At 34.4% G+C, this 22,693-nt stretch overlaps 2 long non-coding RNA genes across 6 annotated transcripts; one reads left to right on the plus strand and one right to left on the minus strand.

The window, feature by feature from the left end:
• Window positions 1–7,017: 7,017 nt before the first annotated feature.
• On the minus strand, window positions 7,018–7,958 carry LOC129740241 (uncharacterized). The gene is made up of 2 exons (XR_008736163.1): window positions 7,382–7,958; window positions 7,018–7,323 (listed from the first exon to the last, which is right to left on the minus strand). It is a non-coding gene; the product is annotated as an uncharacterized LOC129740241 (long non-coding RNA).
• Window positions 7,959–14,236: 6,278 nt separating this feature from the next.
• LOC129740242 (uncharacterized) lies at window positions 14,237–17,809 on the plus strand. Of its 5 annotated transcripts, none has more exons than XR_008736166.1 (6): window positions 14,237–14,714; window positions 15,465–15,743; window positions 15,812–16,052; window positions 16,106–16,571; window positions 16,671–16,849; window positions 17,290–17,809. It is a non-coding gene; the product is annotated as an uncharacterized LOC129740242 (long non-coding RNA). The 5 variants fall into 5 exon arrangements; XR_008736165.1 differs by having other exon boundaries at window positions 15,465–15,550; window positions 15,608–16,052; XR_008736164.1 differs by having other exon boundaries at window positions 15,465–16,052.
• Window positions 17,810–22,693: the final 4,884 nt, after the last annotated feature.

The following is a 22,693-nucleotide window of genomic DNA, read 5'->3' on the forward strand; positions in this document are numbered from 1 at the left end:
CATGTCCAACCTCACGGCAGCCGGGAAGAATCAAGTGTTGGATTTGGAATCTGGCGCGACAACTGGCAAGACAGCAAGCTGCCGGATTCGAATCAAGCTACAGTCCTGAACACATCTTTTAGTCACGAAAATTAGTTAAAATCAAAGGAAATTTCCCCGGAATCGGAACTAATGGCCATCGGATGTCGGTCGCTCAACAGCACCGACCACTTGAATAATCCCAGACGGCCAAAATCTTCCTCCCGACTCAGCCTGGAGGAAAAAGGCAGCGGAACGGATCATGAATCGCTGGGCAATGTTTCACCGCTCGGCTTTAGCTCCAGATCCGATCGACACCCGCCTGAACCGATTCGAAGAGAACAAGCAGCCCGCATATTAAAAAACTATATCTGAAACAGTCCATACGATACATCCACGGCTTCAGAAATAGTGATTGTCTCTGTAAACGTAGCAGTTCTATAAAACATTACCTCGAGAATGATAAAAACGAAACATGAACGTTCACGTGAAAAAGTGATGGTATCTAGAAAGGTGAAAGAACGGTAAGAACGATTTCCTTCAATATTTCTATAATCGTCAAAATGATCTCTAATCGTTCCACATATCGTCCATTTCTTCTGCCACGTCAAAAATGAACGAAACGCCGATCAGAGATGCCAGATGATTTTGCGCAAAATCCGTACACATTTATGAAAATATCCTTCCTAAAAAATGCACGTTATACTACATTTTATTTATTTAGTACAAAACAATGAGTAAAAAAGAATCAAACATGAATCATCAAAATGATTTTAGCAAGCATTTCAATAGTCTAGTCGCAAATTCCAGTCATTACATTACATCTGATTCCGCTTTTCAGTTGGGGTACAGCTCGGCATATCAATGTTGTTTGTTATTCTTGTTGTTGTTTTCAACAGCAAGCGTTTTTAAAAGATATTTGCGAGAACTTTGTGCCCTATGTCGTTTAGCATAGATGCAGGCGACATTGAAACATTGAATTTGCCTTTGCATTGCGTATACGAATCTCGTTTTTCAATTTTGGTTTGAATTGATTCATTCATAATTGAATTTATAGTTATTATATGTCCATAACATTATGAATTATTACTTACAAATATTAAATAATCCTGCTCATCTAAAAAGATTACATTTTAATTTTGCATTCTAATTTATATCTGTACAAATATTGATAAAACACTGAACCTGGCACCACTGACGCAAGCGGTATTTGTTTTGCTGCGCGTACGGGTTGATTTTGTTTGCTAAGTAATTCGTATCGTTTGTGCGGTTATTCTGAACTGAATCTTCTTGATCAGGTAGAATTAGCACGCCAGGGCATTCAAATTAAAATGAATGCAATGCAGGTATGTAAAATTAATATTCTTCAAAAAAAAAAAAACATCCGATTATCCAGATACTTATATGTTTTAGGTTATGCTACTGGAACCCCCCAATACTCCGTACTACGAAAACGGAAAACCTATGGATTACTTCAGCTACATATTAGAGGACCCTTTCTACATGGTGGAAATTACAGTTTGCTGTTTATTCCGGCAACTCCATCGATGCAGACGAAAATCTGTACCGATCACCCGCATAATCAATTACAATATATAGAGAATATTCTATATTGTCTCTAAACGTTATCGTTTATTGTAAAGTGAACAGTATATGTACAATAACACAGACCATATTAACAATCTGTATTATGATTATCTGTTAAAGTACCATATGGGGAAAGGGCTGTTAAGCATGTTTACCATTCAAAAAGAGCGATTTTTTCGAACAAATATTTCATGCTACATTATTGGATACGGTTAAAATATCATCCACTTTTGGCGAGCAAAACAATCTACCTGAATGTTCTAGCTACGTTGGAATACAAAATCATAGATTTCATCAACTTCAATGGATATAGTTTGCTTATAGTAGTTTGTAGTAAAAATAACGCTCAATCATACGTTCCGCATATTGTAAAATATTTTTAAAAAGAGCTTCCCTGTACCATAACCAATATAGTTCCAATTCTTTCCCACAAAAAATAAAATAAAATTAAAAAATTTAAATGTTGAGATTTTTATTTTTTATTTCTGATATTATACATGGATTATACAATCTTACCTATTTGTGCAGATCTGCATTGTTCAGCCTTTCAGTAGATTTTTTTTCCGCTCTCCGCTCAGCAGAGATCTTTGTTTCTGTAATTTCATTAGTTTTATTTAATCTCACTAGTTTTTATCGATAATATAATATAGTTTTACTTACTTTTCGCGATCTGTGTGTTTTTCTCAGCGTGATTCTTTTTTTTCGGAGCCATTTTGAACACAGTTTTCAGTTCCGAACCTGGCGTGGGGTTGCCGACACAAATTTTAACGAAGTGAAGTGAAAATTAGCAGATGCTGAACCCAAGAGCGAAAAAATGCATAAGCTCACAACTACATCTTAAAATAACAATATTAGTTATTATCCGCAAGAGGTGAAATGATAACGACTTGTCTAACTCATACAATGTTGTCAATGTTGTTTTTTTTTAATTTAATGTCTAATGCTAAGAAAATATAAGGAAACTTTGTCGTACACTGTTAGAGTCCTGGATAAGGTCCAGAGACAATATTCAAAGGTTGCAAATTTTTATTCTCTTATTATACTATACTTACTAAATCATATATCATATTGTCACTGTCACTGATACGATCCTGTCATAATTTATTGAGGTAATAAAATTTTGAACATGTATAATGAAATGATACTTGGAAGATATTTCATACTGGTACTGCTACCAATATATTAAGTTAATAGTTAGTACTATATCCCCAACTGTTTTTAATTATGCGGGCACCTACGCACAGGAATGGCGCTGACACCGCAACCAGTGCCGTAACTTACTACAGGCCGTGCTAGTTGAAACGTCAACAAGAAAAAGAACAAAAATGGTCAGGTGAAGCAAGTGAGTTGGTTAGTGAGTTGTTAATAAATTATACAATAAAATAAAATTCAAAATTTCAAATTCTTATCCGAAAATTTCCTAAAAACGAAAAATGTTTGCGTTTGTGTGCGTGCTCTTTTCACGAACGGTTCCTAAAACTGTTTGCTTAACGTTTGATCAAAGTAAAAGTCAAATCCTAACAGAACTATTAGAGTAAACGTGTTAGGTATGAAAGCTCTGTAAAATAACTTTAACAATTACAGTTCGATGTTCTAAATATGCTACGCACAATTGGTTCTTCAACCTTTACCAAACGGTTTGTAGAAAAGTTCTCCCATACAAATGTTTTAACGGTTTTTAACAATTACATAACCTAACGACATATTAGAAATACTGTGAATTTGGAATTCACGATTCAGCCAATTTATCTCACGGTTTAAATAATCGTTTACTTAACGTTTTTTTTACGCTTTATCAAATCGTCGTTTGACTATTTAAGAAATCATTTGGTTACAATCCTCATTTATGCGGGAGGCCCATTAGTGAGCAACCGGTGCCTCTTTTGTCGCGTAAAATTGAAATTTCATGAAAAACATTAAAATGAAAAACACGATGATGAACATAATTCTCATAATAAACAAAGCATTCCAAAATCAAAAGTTCTTTCTGACTATCACAGCTGAATTTTTCATCAAATAAAAAACGCTTCTTGAATTTCAATGAAAAAATAACCATTTTCTAACTTCTTCGCCATGTTCAATACGGTTGAAAAATAACCATATTTCTACTTCTCCCAGAAAAGTCATTTTATGGGTTCTCATGGAGAACTCATAAAATGGCATTTCCCGGGAAAAGGTCAAAAATGGTTATTTTTGAATCGTAAATGGTTTAATAATTTCTAGCGTGTTAATAAAATCGTCGTTTGACTTTTTCAGCAATCGTTCGGTTACAATCCTCATTTATGCGGGGTGGCCATTAGAAAAATTTCAAATTATGTTCTCGTTTTTTCATTTGTGGCGACGACCATAAGAAACCTCCCATTACAAATGGCGCCCAACTAAATCGAACCACTTTGATTATTAGTTCGACAAATTTAAGGGATTTTGCGTCCATTTACAATTATTATGGTTTTTTATATTCGATAATTGTACTTATCATTATTTTATTATTGCTCATCTCGTATACCACACCATATTATTGTATTATCATAAGTATCGTGTTATTTATTTGATACTGTTGTGAATTAAAATTTAATTTAATTATTTATTTAAATTGCAATACATCATGCACAGTTATCAAGGGGGTTGCCAAGTAAAAATCAAAAGGAACGCGATCTGGAGGCGCGGTATAACCTCTATTCCGGGCCCTTGGTAATTAAGAGGATTAAATCCCTCTTTTCCCTGAGATTACTGTTGCTTCTAGTTCTGTTAAGTCCTTACTGTAAAATCACAGCCATTATTTCCTTCAATGGCTACATGATTTTAAATGCTTGTTTTGCTGCTTGGGTGAAAGTTTTTCAGTCTTTTGGTTCAGGATTCGAGGAAATTTTTGCCAGGTCTGCTGGTATATATCGACATCATTTGCCAAGATATGTTGGCGTTGAATTTCGTTTTTAGTTTTAGTTAAATCTTTGCCATAATTCGTTGGCGTAAAGATATTTTGGTCAAGATTCGTTGGCTTTGAGTTTATTATGATGTGTTTATGTTTTATGTATTAAGTTTTAGACACCTCTGCAGTAGGTGTTACGCTTCCGAGGTATGCTCGGAATGTAGTCGATCATTTCTTTTCCTCGAACTCCTTGTGGCGTGGTTTTGAAATTTTCATGGATTTCTATCATAATCCATGAAAATTTCTACCAAAGCAGCAATGTTGTGTTACAGTTGATTTTTAGAACTTTATTTATGGTGTGATTATAGCAAAGTACAGTTAAAAACCCAACCCTAATCAAAAATAAATCAACTTGTTCGACCAGATTTGGCCCACTGTATCGAACTTATTTTTGAAAAAAACCCGACAGCCCATAGTTCCCGGAAAAACGAAAAAAGAAAAAAAAACTGGTACTGTCATCAAAAATTTCCGGACGTCAGTTTTTGGGAAAGAAATGGAAAAAGAAAAGTGTGGTGCTCGGTCGAGTGCGGAGGCTTTGGGCCTGCGGGTCGGGAGAAAGATTTGCTCCGCATCCCCACGGAGGACAGAAGCGGCGATCGTGGCACAGGTGGCCACTCCATCATCGCCGACTTCGGAGCCCATGGCAATCAACAGTTCCAGCAACATCCGGCACGGCAATGTCGTGCGTCTCCATCGGGGCGATGCAAGCCACACCTCCGACTGCTCCGTGCTGCACTAGCAGCAAAAACAACAACTTCAGCAACAACATCCGCACGGTAATGTTATGCGTCGGCATCGGGGCAATATCCACCACACCTCCGACTGCTTCGTGCTGCACCATCAGCAGAACAACAACAACACCATCAGCAGAACGACAACAACATCCGGAACTGCCATGTGGTGCTTCGCCATCGGTACAACACCAGCCACACCCCCGGCTGCTTGGGAAGTTCTGCACCAGCAGCAGAACAACAACAACTCCAGCAGCAGAACAACAACAACTCCAACAGCAGCATGGCCTGGCCGTCGAGTGTTTCGGAGGCAACTACGAGGCAGACAGTTGGACCATGCATGGTTCCCAGTAAGGTGCCAGTCGGACGAGAGCCGTAAGTTGAACTCAAAAGAAACCACACTCTAAAAATGACCAGAATTGTCGGGAGATTGGGTGGGTGAATTAAAAAGTGGCCATTAGAAAATTTTTCAATTATGTTCTCGTTTTTTCATTTGTGGCGACGACCTCCCATTACACGTCTAAAATAGCGATCCGGAAGTAGCTCGTTTAATCTCCGCCACATCAAAAATTGCCTGGCAGAAAATCGGAACGGATTGGAACTTCTCACTCAGGTAATGTAGAATTTTGTTGTTCAATATGTTTGGATTTGTCAAATTTACGATTGTAGAATTCAGTCGACAAAGTAATTCTGATATGTTCCTGGCCACGTCGCTCATTCCAATTAACTGGATGACTATTTTGTAAGACCTAGTTAAAAAAAACTAAACTTGGCTATCTTTTGTCGACAGTTGCGAACAAATCTCGTAGATCTAGCTGGACTAGCTCAAACCAAGCAGCCTTTTAGTCAGCTCGGTCGCATCAATCGATTCATTCAAGGCGAAGAGTTTAAAATCCACCGTCAAATCAAAGCGCCAGGAGGCGGCGTAAGCTGCTCTGGTCCGGGGAAATGTTTTCAAAATATGTCATTCAAACTGAACCGATGATGAGCACGAAGGTGGCGGGAGCAATAATAACTGCAACCTGCAACGATGGCGATGGAATGGGAGCGATCCACACGGAAGTACACAATAATTCGAGCATTACGAGTGGCAGTTCGATCGGAGTTCTACAACCGGCTACGCCAGATGGTGTATCAATATTACGAACGAACGATGCAAGTTACTGTCGAGACCGACGCGCCTGGCGGCCATCTTATCCTGTCCTTTCTTTTCAGTTTTTCGGTCCTAAATTATCGCAGCCCTCCTTTCTCGCTGAAATACGTCTATAAACTAAACTCTCAAAACTTTTGTCACTCTGTTCAACCTATCCTGCTTTTTCCTTCTCACGCTACCCATTGCAACCGAAACTCTACCCGAATAGACTTGAACCGTGAAAAAACCATGAAGTTCATGTTCACATTACCATCAATTGTATGGTTGGCACAATTATTTCTATGGTCCACGATACCGTGAATGCACATTGAAATTCATAGTTTACGACCATACATTTCATCGTTTTGACGAAAATAACCATGAAAAAGGGGTATTGTTATGCAGCGTGACCATGAAAAAAATTGCGATTTTCCTTACATTCAGATGCCCAAAAATATTAAGTTCATGGTAATTACAGCTTCCATTTTTTCATAGTAGAACCATGAAAATCCTTTTATTTCCATTGTTAACCCACTGAAATAAAAAAAAAAATGCTCGTGGTGGAATTTCATTTTATTATTTTGGTTGTCATCATTTTTATAGAATGGTTTAATTGAAAATAGGTTAATTTATATACATTTATTATTTATTTTTAACACTTGATTCACATACACATGATAATCCGAGTTTTTAGAAAAAAAAATTAATACACTGGGATACACTAAATTGGCACTAATTTGATTGATTTTCATGATCTGCACTGCACACCGGCTCACTACCACTCGCGGAATTATTCTCGGGAAACGGCTCTGGCTCCCATTCTAACCCCAGGCTCCGGATGTGCGAATAATAAGCACGGGTTGTGCCATGATGCGCCCACGTCTCAAGCACTTAGCTCTGTGATACTCTGTTCTCTCCATCTGCCTCTGGAAGAAAATAATTCACAAATAACTTTTAAGTCTTATGTAAAATACAAGTACTCACCGCGCTACCACCAGAATCCGTGCCGTCGCCTTCCGATTCCAATCTTTCAGCTATTTCCAGCTGAAATTGTCCGGAATAACCTGGTTCCGACCATAACAAATGTTAAATATGGCGCCTATTGGAATGAAAATTTTCCTCAATGCAACAAACCGTACACGCTCATCTTGAAGTCCCAGCTGTCTAGGTAATACATACAGTGAAATATTATGTATTAACCATATTTTTCATGGTTATCGCCATATTTATGGTAATTTCAAAATAAAACCCTAATTTAACTTTTTAAAGGGATTGAGATTTTACATTGTTTTTCATTGTTAAGACGAAAACCATTGTTATTACAATATAGAACCATGGTCTTGGTCTATTCGGGTACACACTCTCCCTGTTCTCCTTCATCAAATACCTCAGTACTCAATTACTCAGCTCGCTCTCTTTAACTCTTTCACGTAAAACGAGAAGCAATCGTTATAGATATCTCCGCGGGGCTATGCAATAGCCTTTTCTATATCTTCTATATATTCTCAAACATATTTATTTTTCCCTAATTATATCCTCCGTTACACAACCCACATCTTATTTCCTACATTCGCCTCCGCCTCTATACTCCACTTCAATAGTTGACCTGATTAAAACTCGATTTATAATGGGCGATGGAAGCGAAAAGTTATTCTTTCTCTCCTTAAGAAAAACGCCTTTAGAACTGTCAAAAGTTGGGTGAAATTATAGATGCATCCCCCTTGCACTAATGCAAAACCATCACCCAAATGCGTCAGCGCTTCCATCGCCTATTGAAGCACTGATTTAAGATAGACCACTTTTTTATCGACTTCAGTGACATTTTGCAACAACTCATCTTCTCAAACCAACACAACATTTTTCTGAGTTACAAAAGGTTTGCGGTTTGCGTAGTAGAAATTCAGAGTGTAGCCTTTCGGTCGAAAAATCGAAAAGCCTCTTGATATTATTTATGTTTGATCGATAAACAACAAAAATGAAGGCAAGACAAGCAATAAGGCATTTCCCGACTTGTCAACCGAACAGCTGATTTCTCATGTTTACAATTTTCGGCATCTGGTGGTAGGGTAAAAATAACAACAACACTACGCATGTTCAATGGCCGAATAGTAACGAAACCAAATTGGAGGTGCAATAGTAATGGTTATGCAAAATTCTTAATTTTTTAAACTAGCTAAAATTTAAAAATTGTAGACATGACATACTTTGAAGGTAATGTTGATGTTATGTAATGTTAATTTGAAAAAAATATATCTTTTGAAGAAATAATTTAACAGTGGTAATCTCCCAAGTTCAAAATGGCGACCAGTAGTTGTTTACATTTTTCAAAACAAAAACAGAATGCTACCCTACCACCATCTGTCTCAGGAAATGCTCTATATCGGATTAACGGGCAGCAACCTACAACGAACATCGCTACAAAACTCTTCGAAACCTCGAAACAGATCGTCGAAAATCTGGAACCTATAGTATGTGTTATACCCCGGATAAACCTTAACCAGAACTATTATGTTGTATGTATGTATGTATGTAAGTAAACATTATTCTAAACGAATATTTGAAGATTTCGCATGCATCACCTTTTAGCAAAAATGAAAAAGCATACCAAGTTCTGCAAAACCTTTGCTTATTCTTCTTACCGTCTCATTAGATTTAAACTTCTAAATCACAAGTTCTCACTCTAGTATCGATTGTAAAACTCCCTATTCCTCCGGTTTTTAGACTACGCAATTTTTGATTTCTAGCAAAAACGACTCTTTTTCCAGCTTCCAAAATTCAAATATACAGATTCCTATCTCCAATCGATTATCAGGTTAAGACACTAGCTTAAACCTCAGATTCTAGACACTGTTCCCCAATGCAAATTTCGTATTCCATTCCACTTTTGTCTATGTTTTTTTTTTTATCTAAAATGCAGTCAGACCTCAAACTTTCATCTAATATCACAATACTTAAACTTCGCACTCCAGTTTCCAAATTAGAATACAAGGTGAAATTTTTAATAAATAATTTTTATTTTTAGATCAACATGACGGAATCTATTTCCGCCTCTCTTATAATAATTTGGTCTCCGACTACCGGTACAGCTATAGATACTGCACCAAACTGAACAAGACTTCAACCTATGGGTTCAAATTTCCAAAAACGAACATGAACATCAGACTCGTATCGTGCTCCAATTGCATGATTCGAGTAGAGACCATCAATTACAAGACAAATTAAACATCTTTAACAAAAAATGGGATACTCAAACTGTAGATTCAGCTTCCGGACTCCCCTTTAAAAACTCAGACTTTCATATATTCTAAAACCAAATAACGAAGGCACTACCGTGGAACTTCGACTTAGTCCTCATTTAAATTTAAACTGAAATTAATATCCAATATTAAGAATCGAAACTTAAATTAGAAGATGTTCAGTTCTCGTTCCCAACCATTAATTTAAGATTTCTTCTAAAGTTGCCTATTCACATTCACACATTAATTATGCATTATGGCATTACCTTTTATTTTTCAGGAGCTAACTATAAAAAACGAATTAGCCTGTCGAATTCCGATAAAGACAAGGACTATGACCTTTAACTGATAATCGAACCTCGCGTTAATATTTAAGAATAAAAAAAATCAATCTTTTAGACATAAATAAGGCCAACCCAGCAAACCTGCCATCCTTTAATCCAGGCATGTCAAACTCGTTTAGGTGTGCGGGCCGCATTAAAAATTTTCTATGACGTAGAGGGCCGCAGCCAAAATCAGTTAGAAAACATAACATATTTGTTTCGCGGAGATTAGATACTATACAATGGAATATAGTTATAAGTAAACTTGGAATGAAATTTTGCGTTAAATTTTTATTAAAGCTTTTAATATTTAACATTCTTATATTATAATGCATTATATCTATCAAGGCCGTGCGAACGGGGGGGGGGGGTTTTAGGGGTTTAACCCCCCCCCCCATGGAGATTTTTTCCGAGTACAATTTTCAGGACAAGAAATTAATTTACCGGGAAATCACTTGATCTTAAAAGGTGTTTAAAAACAGGTGTTGACAAACATGTCAGAAATTCGGCTCGCCTCCGGCGGAATTTCGTCTTAAGTCACTCTCTAGGCCTAAGACATTTCATTTTACGGCTCTTTATGGCGTTCACGAATTGAAACCAATCAGTTATAGATATCGATTTGTAATTCAGTTGATACATTTTGTATTGAAACTCAACTCTTGACACGTAAAACCCCTAACTTGTGTTTAAAATGGATTTTTACTAAGAAGTGTAATTAAACAAGTTCAAAACTTGAAACCAACCATTTGCACTTAAAAATTCATTCATAGAATACCAATTTCACACATCACAAGTTGGTAGCCATTTGAAAGGTGTTGATAATCAACAGATTTAGCTAAATAAATACAAAATCTTAGTATCGATGACTTTCTAATTAAATATTTTGATTGTAAAAAAGGGTAAATGTCATTCCAGATTTTTTGCTGATATGAAATATTTCCCAAGAAATCAATTTCAGCATCAATTGTTTTTTGTGTTTCCAATTCATTTGAATCCTAAACTCCATATCCAAAAAGTATTTGAACAAATTACTCAAGGCCTCAATTTTCACATTTTTCCCTGGTGCAAAGAATTTAAGAGATGATTTTGAATAATTATGATGCCCTAAATCCAAATATTGGGTTTTCGTCTTAGAGCTTTATTTTTAAATCACTTTTGAAAATAGGTAAAAATCAATTTTTATCTTGATTTTTGTTGACAAAATTTAAAAACATTACAAAAAATTTAAAAAAGGCTTCAAATCAATTATCCACGTTCCCCTAGATCGCAACTAATTTTGGTTTCGGCGAATAAAGTTATAGCAGTCTTCTACTTGATAACTTTACTTCAATTAAATTAAATTTAATTTCAGATATTTTAAAGCGAAAACAAATGCAGGTTTCAACAAATTGGTAAAATTAAACAACATCTTTTCTATTTTAAATTTCTTCACTGGAGCCGGATTTCCTTGTAATGATTTGTTTCAAGTTTATAAAAACTGTTGAGTATAACTTGTTTAAATCATGCATCATCATCATCATCATCATTATTATTATTCCTAAATAAATTAAAGTAGATATAATAAACAAATAAGGAATTAGTTTTTATCAATTTCATGAAGATTTGTTAGAGCATCAGTTATCAATAATTTCACTTAAAACTGATTCATTTTTAAACTTATTAACTCCATATCATCAACACTAGAATCGTCTTTTTCAAAATGTCTAATTTTATTTTGATATTCAAATAAAGTAACCGAATTTTAAAGTTTTTATGATTTCAAATTTTTACATGAATTTACCGATTTTTATAGTCAAACATTTTTAGTTTATTTTGAAATAGTTTTACTATATTTCTCATTGTTTTTCAATACAGAATTTTTGTGTTATGAGAACAAAAGAAGCTTAATAATAAAAAACTTAATTAAAAAAAACATAGTTTCTACCTTTTGTCCTTTCTAGGACTCGGTGTTTCAATTGACGGCTACAAAATATTCAGAGCTCGCAATTTCACACTATAAAACTTGCGCTTGGAAATTGATAAAGGTTTTACTTATTTTTATTACTTTGAATAATCTTTTTTTAATCGTTAATGAATTTTGAATTTATGAAAAGAACAAAATCGAATTATCAATTTGAAAGCATGCACAACATTTATTAAATAAGTAAAAGTTTCAATATTTACGACAAAACTTCATTTTTTTTTGTTTTTATTTTAAAAAGTTTTTTATTGATCATTCAAGAAATCACCCATTTCCTAAACTATACTGTTGCAATAGAAGCTTTCAATGATAAGCTGGACATGATGTTTCATAAATATATGAAGTAATAATTGTGAACTTCAGGAATGAACTATTTCAGTCTTTTAGGTTGATAACTATAGGTATACGAAACAAAAAATGATGTTATCTCTAAATTTGATCACTGGTACACTTGCTTGAAGTAGTTTATTTGGTAATCTTCTTCTTATCAAAATTAATTTATTCATCAAATAGGCATGTGTTTCGAATAACTTTTCTCAAGTTCAAAATGGATTTTGTTCCGAATCAAGATTTCACAGTTATTATAGTGATTAAAAATTTCTTCAAATTTAAAATATTACAGCGGAATTTTTCAATCAAGTCTTCAATTGAAAATGCAAAAAAAGGAATGTGAATTTCTACGATTAATAAACAACAATTATTATCGATTTGCTGAACAATTTCAAAACATTATTATTCTTTTATCTGGTCTGAAATTTATCTTAGAATTCTGATTTAGTTTCTCTTTAAATCTTTTTAAATTCTGTGTTTTCTGAAATATTGATGTTATATTTGTAAACTTGATTTCTTCACATTTATTTTTAAACAAATATCTAGCTCAAAATATGGAACATCATTGAAAATAATTTATTGATGACTTGCCGGAAAGAGCAATGATTCAAAACCTTGAAAATCTTGATTTTGAATTTTGAATCTTGAAAACCCCCCCCATGATCGAGTCCTTCGCACGGGCCTGATATCTATTGTCCTGATGCTTGACATCTTTTCTGAAATACTAGTTATTAATATCAGGTTGAAGTTTATTTGTCACTGACACTTTCATTATTGATGATAAATTTGCATCAGATAATCTCGAACGATGAGGAGTTTTTGTATTTCCATTATGAAAAAAATTACTCACATAGATAGGTACATGCAAACATAGCAAGAATTCTGGCAATAAATTTCCGTAACTCAACGTAGCGTTAAGGCAAATAGCTGTAAAATTTTGGTACAACCACTTCAATGTGGCAAATTATCAGCAGCATTTTCAGGAGCAAATGAAAGGAGCAAATTTAAGTAACGAAAACGGCTTTCGAATGTATCTAGTAACGATTCTAGGTGAAGTACGTATTTACCAAATGATGCAGCCTTATTTGATCTTTTCAGTTCTTGACACGTAGAGAAGTGCACAAGGTTTTCTTTGGAAATTTGGTTGATCCATAACAGTAACTTCGCTTGAAAGTTTTCAACATCATTACAAGCACTTATGATTTTTTTTCTTTTCCTTGAAGTTTTAAGTTCAAATCTTGCAGGTGGCCAGTGAGGTCAACGGCAAATGTCAAATCCTGAACCCAGTCGTCTGCTTGAAAATGTTCAACAGGTTCACCTTTCATTTCCAAAAATAATATTATTTCCTCTCGTAGCAAAACAAAATCTTTTTAAATTTTGTGGCAGGAAAGCCAGCGTACTTCTGTGTAGTAGGAAACACAATCGAATTCATGTCCAATGTCTTCCAAAAATGTCAAAAATTGGCGATAGTTCAAGCCACGGGAACGGATAAAATTTTTAGTATTTAAAATGGTTTAAGCACATTTTGAAACTTTAATTGCTTTGCGCATAATGCCTCTTGGTGAATTATGCATTGAAAATGAGCAAATTTGAAATTACTATCGGTGTCCCTTATTTTCGCAAGCAGTTTGCACCATTAGTTGTATTAAATCTTTATTCAGTACTTATTTCAGATTTTTATAATTTTATCTTCATACTTCTTTGAACGGACAAACACTACAACTTCCCAAAAAGTATATGGAAAATCGCACAACAAAGAAACTTTGAAGCGCGCTTTCTCGAAAGTAGCTTTTGTGCACTTATACCCCTTTGGCTCTGAGGGCCTCATACTGTCTTAGCAATTGTTTACAAAAAACTGAACTTTATTTATCGACGTCAAGTTTCAAATTTTAAATCGACTTCTGAATCCGAATATAAGTAAAAAAATATGTGCACAGTAAACGAAAATTACCGAGTTCGGTAATTTATTTTACAGAACCACGTCTGTAATTCGAAAATTTTCGGTAATTGATCAATTTGACGTATTGTTTTTACCGAGTTCGGTAAATCAGTTCTTGATTTGCCGAAGTTCGTTTATTTTTGTGTAAACAAATCGCTTTGCCAAAAATTTTCGGTAAAAAACACCGAAATCTGTAAATCAATCTCAACACAAACGTCAAATTTCGAGCGTCCTTTTCTCGCAACCTTGAGTGCAACTATCTTTCTCTGATAAACACGATGTATTAGTGGCATCCCGCTTGCTCTGTAAAAAAGGCAAAGTCGAATAGGAAACGTTTCACTGCCATTTTTTTTCGTTTCGGCGTAGTGAAAAATCTTTAATTTTACTAAAAATAAGTGAAAAATTAGTGTTTTTTCAACATTTTTTGTTCAGTTATCGTTTGCTAAGCGAGGACAGTCTATCAGGTAGTGTACACAAGATTCTACAGGAAATAAATAACCCGTAAGCCTGAATAGAACATTCGATATGGGTAAGTCGATGCCACCATTTGTATTTTTAATTATTCAGCATTGATTTATTAAGGTCGCGGTACACCCACAGAGAACAGACGTACAAGCTAGCCCACGAAACTTGTGTAAAATTTCCAGCGGCATTAGTTTAATTATGAGTTCATATATACGGTTACGCCTTTTCGAAAACTGTACACTTGAACATTTGATTTGTAACTTTTGAACGGCGCAATAGGTGCCACTGTTTAAAGTCAATTTTCAACATATTTTTTGGATGTCTGCATTTGAAATTTTACACACTTTTTTGAAGATTTTTTGTTCGAGCTTGTACGTCTGTTCTCTGTGGTACACCTCAGGTGAAAATGAAAATGAAAAATCTTATTTTATCAAAAACTCTAAAAAGTGACACATATTGGCTTTGTAACATGGTGGAATCGTTGGGGAATAGTTAAAAGATGAATATTGAACTGGCCTCGGTGTTCAAAACCTCTTTAAAATGTTTTATTTTCGATTCTCTTGATTTTCACCGTGAAAATTTCCTCATGTTGGGGGAATCGAAATAAAACCGTTTTTAAGAAGTTTTAAACTCCGAGACCGGTTCAAAATTCAGCTTTTAACTATTCCCCAACGATTCCACCATGTTACAAAGCCAATATGTGTCACTTTTTTGAGTTTTTAATAAAATAAGATTTTTCATTTTCATTTTCACCTGAGGTGTACCGCGACCTTTAATCATAGCGCACTAAATTCAAAATCGCTTATGTTTACAGGTGGATTTTGTCATCATTCCGAAAGTCGGAACGGAGCGCTATCTGCCAAAATACCGGTGGTTTCATGATTATGATTAATGAGCCAGGTGAATTCTACGACAAATGATGAAAATAATTGCTTTTCACTGTATAGCTATTTTCAGTTCCGTCAGTACCAACACTCCAGATGTCAGGATGCAAATTTAAATTTATTGAAATGAACCCGCCCTTTTGGTTGTCACAAAATTACCAATAAGTGCCAGCGAAACTGGACGTGACTATCGTCCGGAGGCCCAGCAGGTCGTGTCGACCGAAAGCAGCAAAATGTGCAAATCAATAAAAAAACATAAATAATAAATTATTTTTAGACTTAGTCCATCCAGTCTTCAAGGCAGGTTAGATAGTATTGGTCTAAACCGTCCCATTGCGAACAATCATAAATAAAAATAATAAATCTCGGCATCGGTAAACATTGCGGTTCCTCGGATCAGACGGTTGGCACAGCACTAACAGCAACACCAGCAGCACAGGGACTTGTACTCGGCAGTTCACCGGACATTTCATCCCATCCTGTTACGGCGTTTACATTCCGGTTTCTCCGATAATTGGGTAAGTTTTAATGTTAATAACTTGTGTTTTCCCTGACGCTTATTGATGTTTAGTTGTTGCAGCTTAAACAGTGCAGCTCCAGTGCCCATTCGGAAGACACCGTCGACGGTTAGATCTCCATGACGTCTCCTGCACAAAGGTCACCAAAGCTATCGCACGCAGGTTCCAGTTGTCGAACGGCATTAACCCATTCCGAGAACGGCTCTAATCACAACAGATGCAGCAGCAAATGCAATCGTTGCCACTGGGATTCAATCCTGCTGGTAGTCGAGGCGAAGGCGCAGTTGCTGATGTCGGATTCCAATCAAGAAAAAACCTCCAGGGTCCTCTAGCCTTTCTGGAGAAAACTGCTAGCAACTTATTTTCAGTCGGAATGTGGAATGATTGACGGCCATACGGGTGGAAAGTTCGCAATTCGATTTCACCTTCCCCCAATTGTTACCACTAAGTCATCCTAGCTGCAATCCGGATTTACCCTTAAAACGACGCTGTTTGAAGACCAAAGTTGAAGGATTTGTGGTGAGTCTTTTTTTCTTAAATATGTAAACTTAATCTTAAGTGCAATGTTATTCGACGATTGTTGCTGAGTGTACTTATCAACTCTCATTAACGTTTCAGAGCAGTTAATTGTACCGACGTATTAACTTTGAGAAGATGATTGTTGGACAACTCCACAATGCAGCCTGTTTGCAACCCGAATCAGTTCGAGATTCCCAGAATTTGTACGGAAACTTTCTCGACAATATCGCTTCCGGTTTAGTTGCTTAAGCTCGGCTGAGCAGGCTGTTTTTGAACCGGTAAGTGGAGAAGACTGAGTCACGATTTGAATTTATTTATTTTTAATAATCGCTCATACTGGTACCTATCAGCCTGCAATATAAACTTACAAGAGTTAGCTGAATTTTCTGAAAAACTTTGCACCCACCAACAGGGAACGTGCAAACTTAATTTTTTTTTTCACAAAGTGGGATTTATTTTTGCCATAAATTTTTATTTTTGTTAAATAGTAATTTATTAAAACTACTTTTGTAACGCGTCGAATGATAACTGGTAACGTTTAACGATTTCCGAGGGCATATGAAAGTTAAACCTGTGGTTAAACTATCCGTTGGCACTTGCCCTTGGGTACTTTATTTGATTTTTTCGCTTCAAACCCTTAAAACAAATTAAGTTTATTTGAATAAGTTTTAAGAAATGTTACACGATGTCGTCATATTGTTTATCTTTCATCTTACAGTGTACACGTCTGTCTTTGCTGAGGACCAGGTGATTTTCAAGGCTGTCCAGAACGTGCTGAAATCGGTTCGCACCGAGCATCTTAGCGGACAATAGACCACCAACGACTTTACCCAGGCTGGAGATTCGATGCCAAAGTTCTTTTCTTCGTTCGTCAACATTGAAATTTATAAGGTATTCGATCTGTATTGCGTGCAGTATGCTACTTAATCGAAATTAACTAGGCATGCGTCAGCCGTTTAAACTTAAATTTTTATCTGTTAAGCAATTTGAACCAAATCTAATTTTTTATTCACTTTATCAATCAAAAGCAGTAATTGATTTAATAATGTCTTGGTTAATTTATTTAAAAAATATTTAATCAAAAAATATATTTCAAGTTGAACTACAAATACAAATACACGTATTAAGACTATTAATTTGTTAAAAATTTTGACTGAACATTTAATGCCCATCTGTTCATTAGAATTGAATTTAGATTGAATCTTTAATTAAGTCTTATAATGTGATAATAAAGTTAAAATGTGATAATAATAATTCAACAGACATCATAAATAAAGGCAAGTGTTTATTCATAAACATAACCATAAGTTTTATTTTACATAACGCGTAGTTTATACCGATTCTTTTTGTAATTATTACTGAAATAGCGGTGGTATTTTCCGGAAACTGTAAAATTTTTGGTTATGTTAATCAATTTATTGGTTTTATCGATTAAAGTTATGTTCTTGTATAAAGAACATTTCAAGATTATGAAAACCATAGACGGATACGAAATTAGAAGAAATCAAAAGACTTTGAAAATGAGCGAGAAGAATTTTATTCAGAAGTATTTTCATCACACGTCATCAACGGACATTCGTTCTCACTGCCAGCTACACTTGCTGAGAGAGACACACTTTGTGAATTACTTTGGAGTGGTGGGGTCAACTCTATATGACAAAACCACTTCAAAATAGTTGATCGGTGCTAAACAAATCGATGACGTGCTGAAAAGGCTTCTATATAAAATTCTGCTTTTTCATTTTCAACGTCTTCATACATTCTTACTTTTTATCCGTCTTTCTTTTTCATAATTTTGAAATGCACTTATTTAAAGAACATAAATTTCACCGATAAAGCCAATAAATTGATTAACATTACCGAAAACTTTACTGTTTTCGGTAAATATTACCGGCATTTCGGTAATAATTAAAGAACATTCTGTAATAATACTGAATTTTCGGTAAAAATTACCGGATTTTTTTATTTACTCGGTAATTAATACCGGTTTTTCGGTAATTATTGCGAGTATTTCGTTAAATTTTACCGAACCATCGGTAAATTTAACCGATGGTTCGGTAAATTTTACCGGCTATTTTCAAATTTTTTGATGAAATTTACCGGTATTTCGGTAATAATTAAAAATATTTCGGTAAAATATACCGCTTGTTCGGTAAATATTTACGAATTTTTACAGGTTTTCGGTAAAAAAAGTCACGGTATTTCGGTAATATTTATAGATATATCAATAAAAATTACAGGTATTTCGGTAATAATTACAGGCATTTCGGTTCTACAATACCGGTTGTTCGGTAATGTTACGAGCTACCACGTTGACAACTGTCAAAATTTTGACAGATAATGTAAGAAATGATTAGCCGAGTTTCGATCATTTTTACCGAAATAGGTTTGTAATATTTGACAGCTGTCACTTCTCTGCCATGAAATAAATTACCGAACGGTTTAACGATTTCCACATGTTAGGATTTCGGTAAAAAAATTACCGAACTCGGTAATTTTCATTTACTGTGTGCGAAGAGCTGATAATTTTATGAACTAGCTGAAGATATTTTTTAAAAACACAATTATTTTTTTCATTTTACAATTTTAATCACAAATTAAATCTCGGAAAATTTTTGATTATTTAGGATGTTTTTTTATACAATGAATAATGTTTGTATTCACGCTTATGTACATCTTCAATTTAAAAAATATCACAATATGTCTGTTGATCCTTCGGTAAAATAAAAATAATAGAACCAAAATACTTGGATGATATTTATGTTGTTTACGATATGAATGTTTACACACAATCCTCCACGGAAGCGGGAATCACCTCAAACTGTGGTTCAGAGCAACAAATTTGAGCATCGAAAAACATTTGCATTAAGTTGAAAACCTTACATTCAACTTTAGTTTTTTTGCAGTAATATTTTACATCAAAATCAGTGGTGTTTTTTTTTGTGACAATTTAAGACGGGGCTTAGCGGGCCGCATTGAACAAAACCGCGGGCCGCATGCGGCCCGCAAACCCCCAGTTTGACATGCCTGCTTTAATCAATGATTTCCAAATCATTTTGTCGTTTCCGCACCCAGCTTTGATCTTTATTATCTAATATTTTATGTTTTTATGTCTTCTGTTTCAACCTCTTTTATTTAATTCCCTTTTTGTCGTTTTATCCTCCCCGTCTCCATTCACATCTTCTCATCCTATCATCGTTTTTTTTTCACTCCTCTCTACATTCTCTCACTTTTCAATATCCAAATCCTTTTTTATCACTAAATTTTTGTTTTTTTTTTGTCTTTTTTCAACCTCTATTTCACTCATTTTTAAAATCCGGTTATTCTTCGTCGTCTCCAAGCCCAGCTTCTTATTGTCGTGATTTATTATTATTATTATTTTTTTAATAAAACTAGGTATTGTTTTATTTGTTTAATTTTTTTTTTATTAATCTATTTGCTCCTGAGCTTAACAAGGTCAATTAATAATACTATTTATGACGTCTCAATATTCCATCTTATTAACCCCTTTTCTTCATCTCTCCAGCTTAAATCACTTTTTTAAGTTGTTTCAGTTACCCATCGTTTAATTTTTTTCACCACATTTCTCATCTTTTATTCTTCTTGTCTTCTCATCTTACCATCTTTTCTTCTTCATTTCTCTCCAGTCTCTCATCTTATATTTTCATCCCTCGATGCGATTGTCTAATTTTCAAATTCTGTAATTCTTTTTTTTTTTTACTTTACTATTACCTAATGTTTTTTATCTACTAATTGCTTCTGTTTTAACATTTCTCATTTTTTTTTTTGTTTCATCTCTCCCATCTCAATTCACATCTTTGCATCATACCATCTTTTCTTCCACTATTCTCTCTAGCCTCTGATTTTCCAGTTTTTATTATTAGTTTTCTGTTCTCATATCGTCATATTTCAATCTTTCCAGTTTGAAGTTCGGTTACTTTTCGTCATCTCAATACTCTGCTTTTTTCTGTCGTTGCCTTTTTTATTTATTTATTTATTTATTTATTTATTTTTTTAATTACTCGTTCTTTTTAATCTTTTTATTTGCTCATAAGCCTAGCAAAGTCAATGAAAAATACTGTATGTACCGTCTCAATTATTCATCTAACTATCCCCTTTTCGTCATCTCTTCAGCTTTGTTTTTTTTTTTGGTCTTTTCCGTTTCTTATCGTTGTATCCTCCCATCACAAATCTCATCTCCTACTTTTGTCGTCTTTTCATCTTATCATTCACTTTTTTCAGACTCTTTTTTGTAATTTTTAATTTAATTTTATATTTTCAAATCCTATCAATCCTATCGTCTCGGCACCCAGCTTTGATCTTTATTATCCGATCCTTTCATTTTCCTATCTCTTATGTTTCAACCTATCCTATTGAATTTAAAAAATCATCGTTGCACCCTTTCCGTCTCAATTCACATCATGTCATAGAATAATCTGTTCGCCCACTCGTCTTTAAATTTCCAAACTTCTCTTTAACTAACTTTCCATTCCATTCTCATTTTGGAATCCGATAATTCTTTGTCGCCTTAATGCCAATCTTCTCCTTGTCGTTAACTGTTTATTTATCTTTTGTTCTACTAAGCACTAACTATCTCCTTGATCAATTCACTTGCTCATGAGCTTAACAAGGTTAATGAATAATACTTTTTATACCGCCTCAATATCTCATCAGTTCATCTCTATCAGCCTCTTTTCGTCAACTCACCGGCTTAACTTCTTTTCCTTTAAGTTGTTACGGTTTCTCGTCGTTTCATTTCTACCGTCACATTTCTCATCTTCCTGTCTTCTCATATTATCAACGTTTCTTCTACTTTTCTGTTCAGCCTCTCATCGTATAGCTCTTATATTTTCATTTTCTGATTTTAAAATTCTGTCATCTTTTTGTAGTCCCAGCACCCAGCTTTGATCCCTATTATCTAATGTTTCTATGTTCTTATTTCTTCTGTTTCAAACTCTTTTACTTAATTTCCCTTTTATTTTTCATCTCTCTAGTCTCAATTCTCATCTTTACATCCTATCATCTTGTCTTCCACTTTTCTCTCCAGCCTTTCATCTTCTGATGACAAAATTTTTCTCTCACTAGTTTTCTATTCTTATATTGACATCTTTCAATATACTGATGCCTAAAATAAATCTTAATCTAAATCTTTTCATTTTCTCATTTTGAGTTACTTTTCGTCATTTCAATACTTAACTTCTTCTTGTCGTGATCCTTTTTTTTTTAATTTAGTTTCTTTATTAGTTTTTTTTTATTCTTCAATTTACCTCATAAGCCTATCAAATACAATGAATAATATTATCTATACTGTCTCAGTATCTCGTCTTATTATCCTCTTTTCGTCAACTCTCCAGTTTCTTCACTATTACGCTTCTATTCTTCTTGTATTCTCATCTTGTCATGTTTTCTTCTGATTTCCTTTCCAGCCTCTCATTATATTTATCTTTCTTTCCATTTGCTCAATCTCAAATCCTTAGCCGTCTGAGCTCTGATCTTTATTATCTTATGCTTCGATCTTCCTATCTCTTATTATGTTTTTATTTATCGTTTCATATTTCTCGTTTCACTTTACATATTCACAACTTATCATTCTTTCTCCCACTTTTCTCTCCAGCCTCTTATCTTCTAATTATCAAAAATTTCTTTCACCAACCTTCTGTTCTTATATAGTCCTATTTTAATCTTTTCGTTTTCTCATCTTGAACTCCGATTACTCTTCGTGGTCTCAATACCCATCTTCCAATTGTCGTGGCCCTTTTGTAATTTCTTTTTCTCAAATATTATTATTTTATCTTCATCCCGTCTCAATATTTTATCCTCTAATCCTCTTTACGTCATCTCTCCCACCTCTTAGCTACCTTTTTTTTCTGAGTCGTTTCATTTTCCCATCGATTTTTCTTCTCCGCCTTATTTCTGAATTTCCATTCTTCTTGTCTTCTCATCTTAACTTCATCTCTTCTTCTCTTCTTTCCAGACTCTCCTCAAATAATTTTTGATAATTAAGTAGTTTTCAAATTCTGTCATCTTTTTTCCTAATCATTATTACTATTTTTGTTGTTCAATTCATTGCTCATAAACTTAACAAAGACAACGAAATATATGATTTATACCGTCTCAATTTA

The sequence above is a fragment of the Uranotaenia lowii genome, chromosome 1 (genome assembly GCF_029784155.1).
Source record: "Uranotaenia lowii strain MFRU-FL chromosome 1, ASM2978415v1, whole genome shotgun sequence".
Classification (NCBI taxonomy): domain Eukaryota; kingdom Metazoa; phylum Arthropoda; class Insecta; order Diptera; family Culicidae; genus Uranotaenia; species Uranotaenia lowii.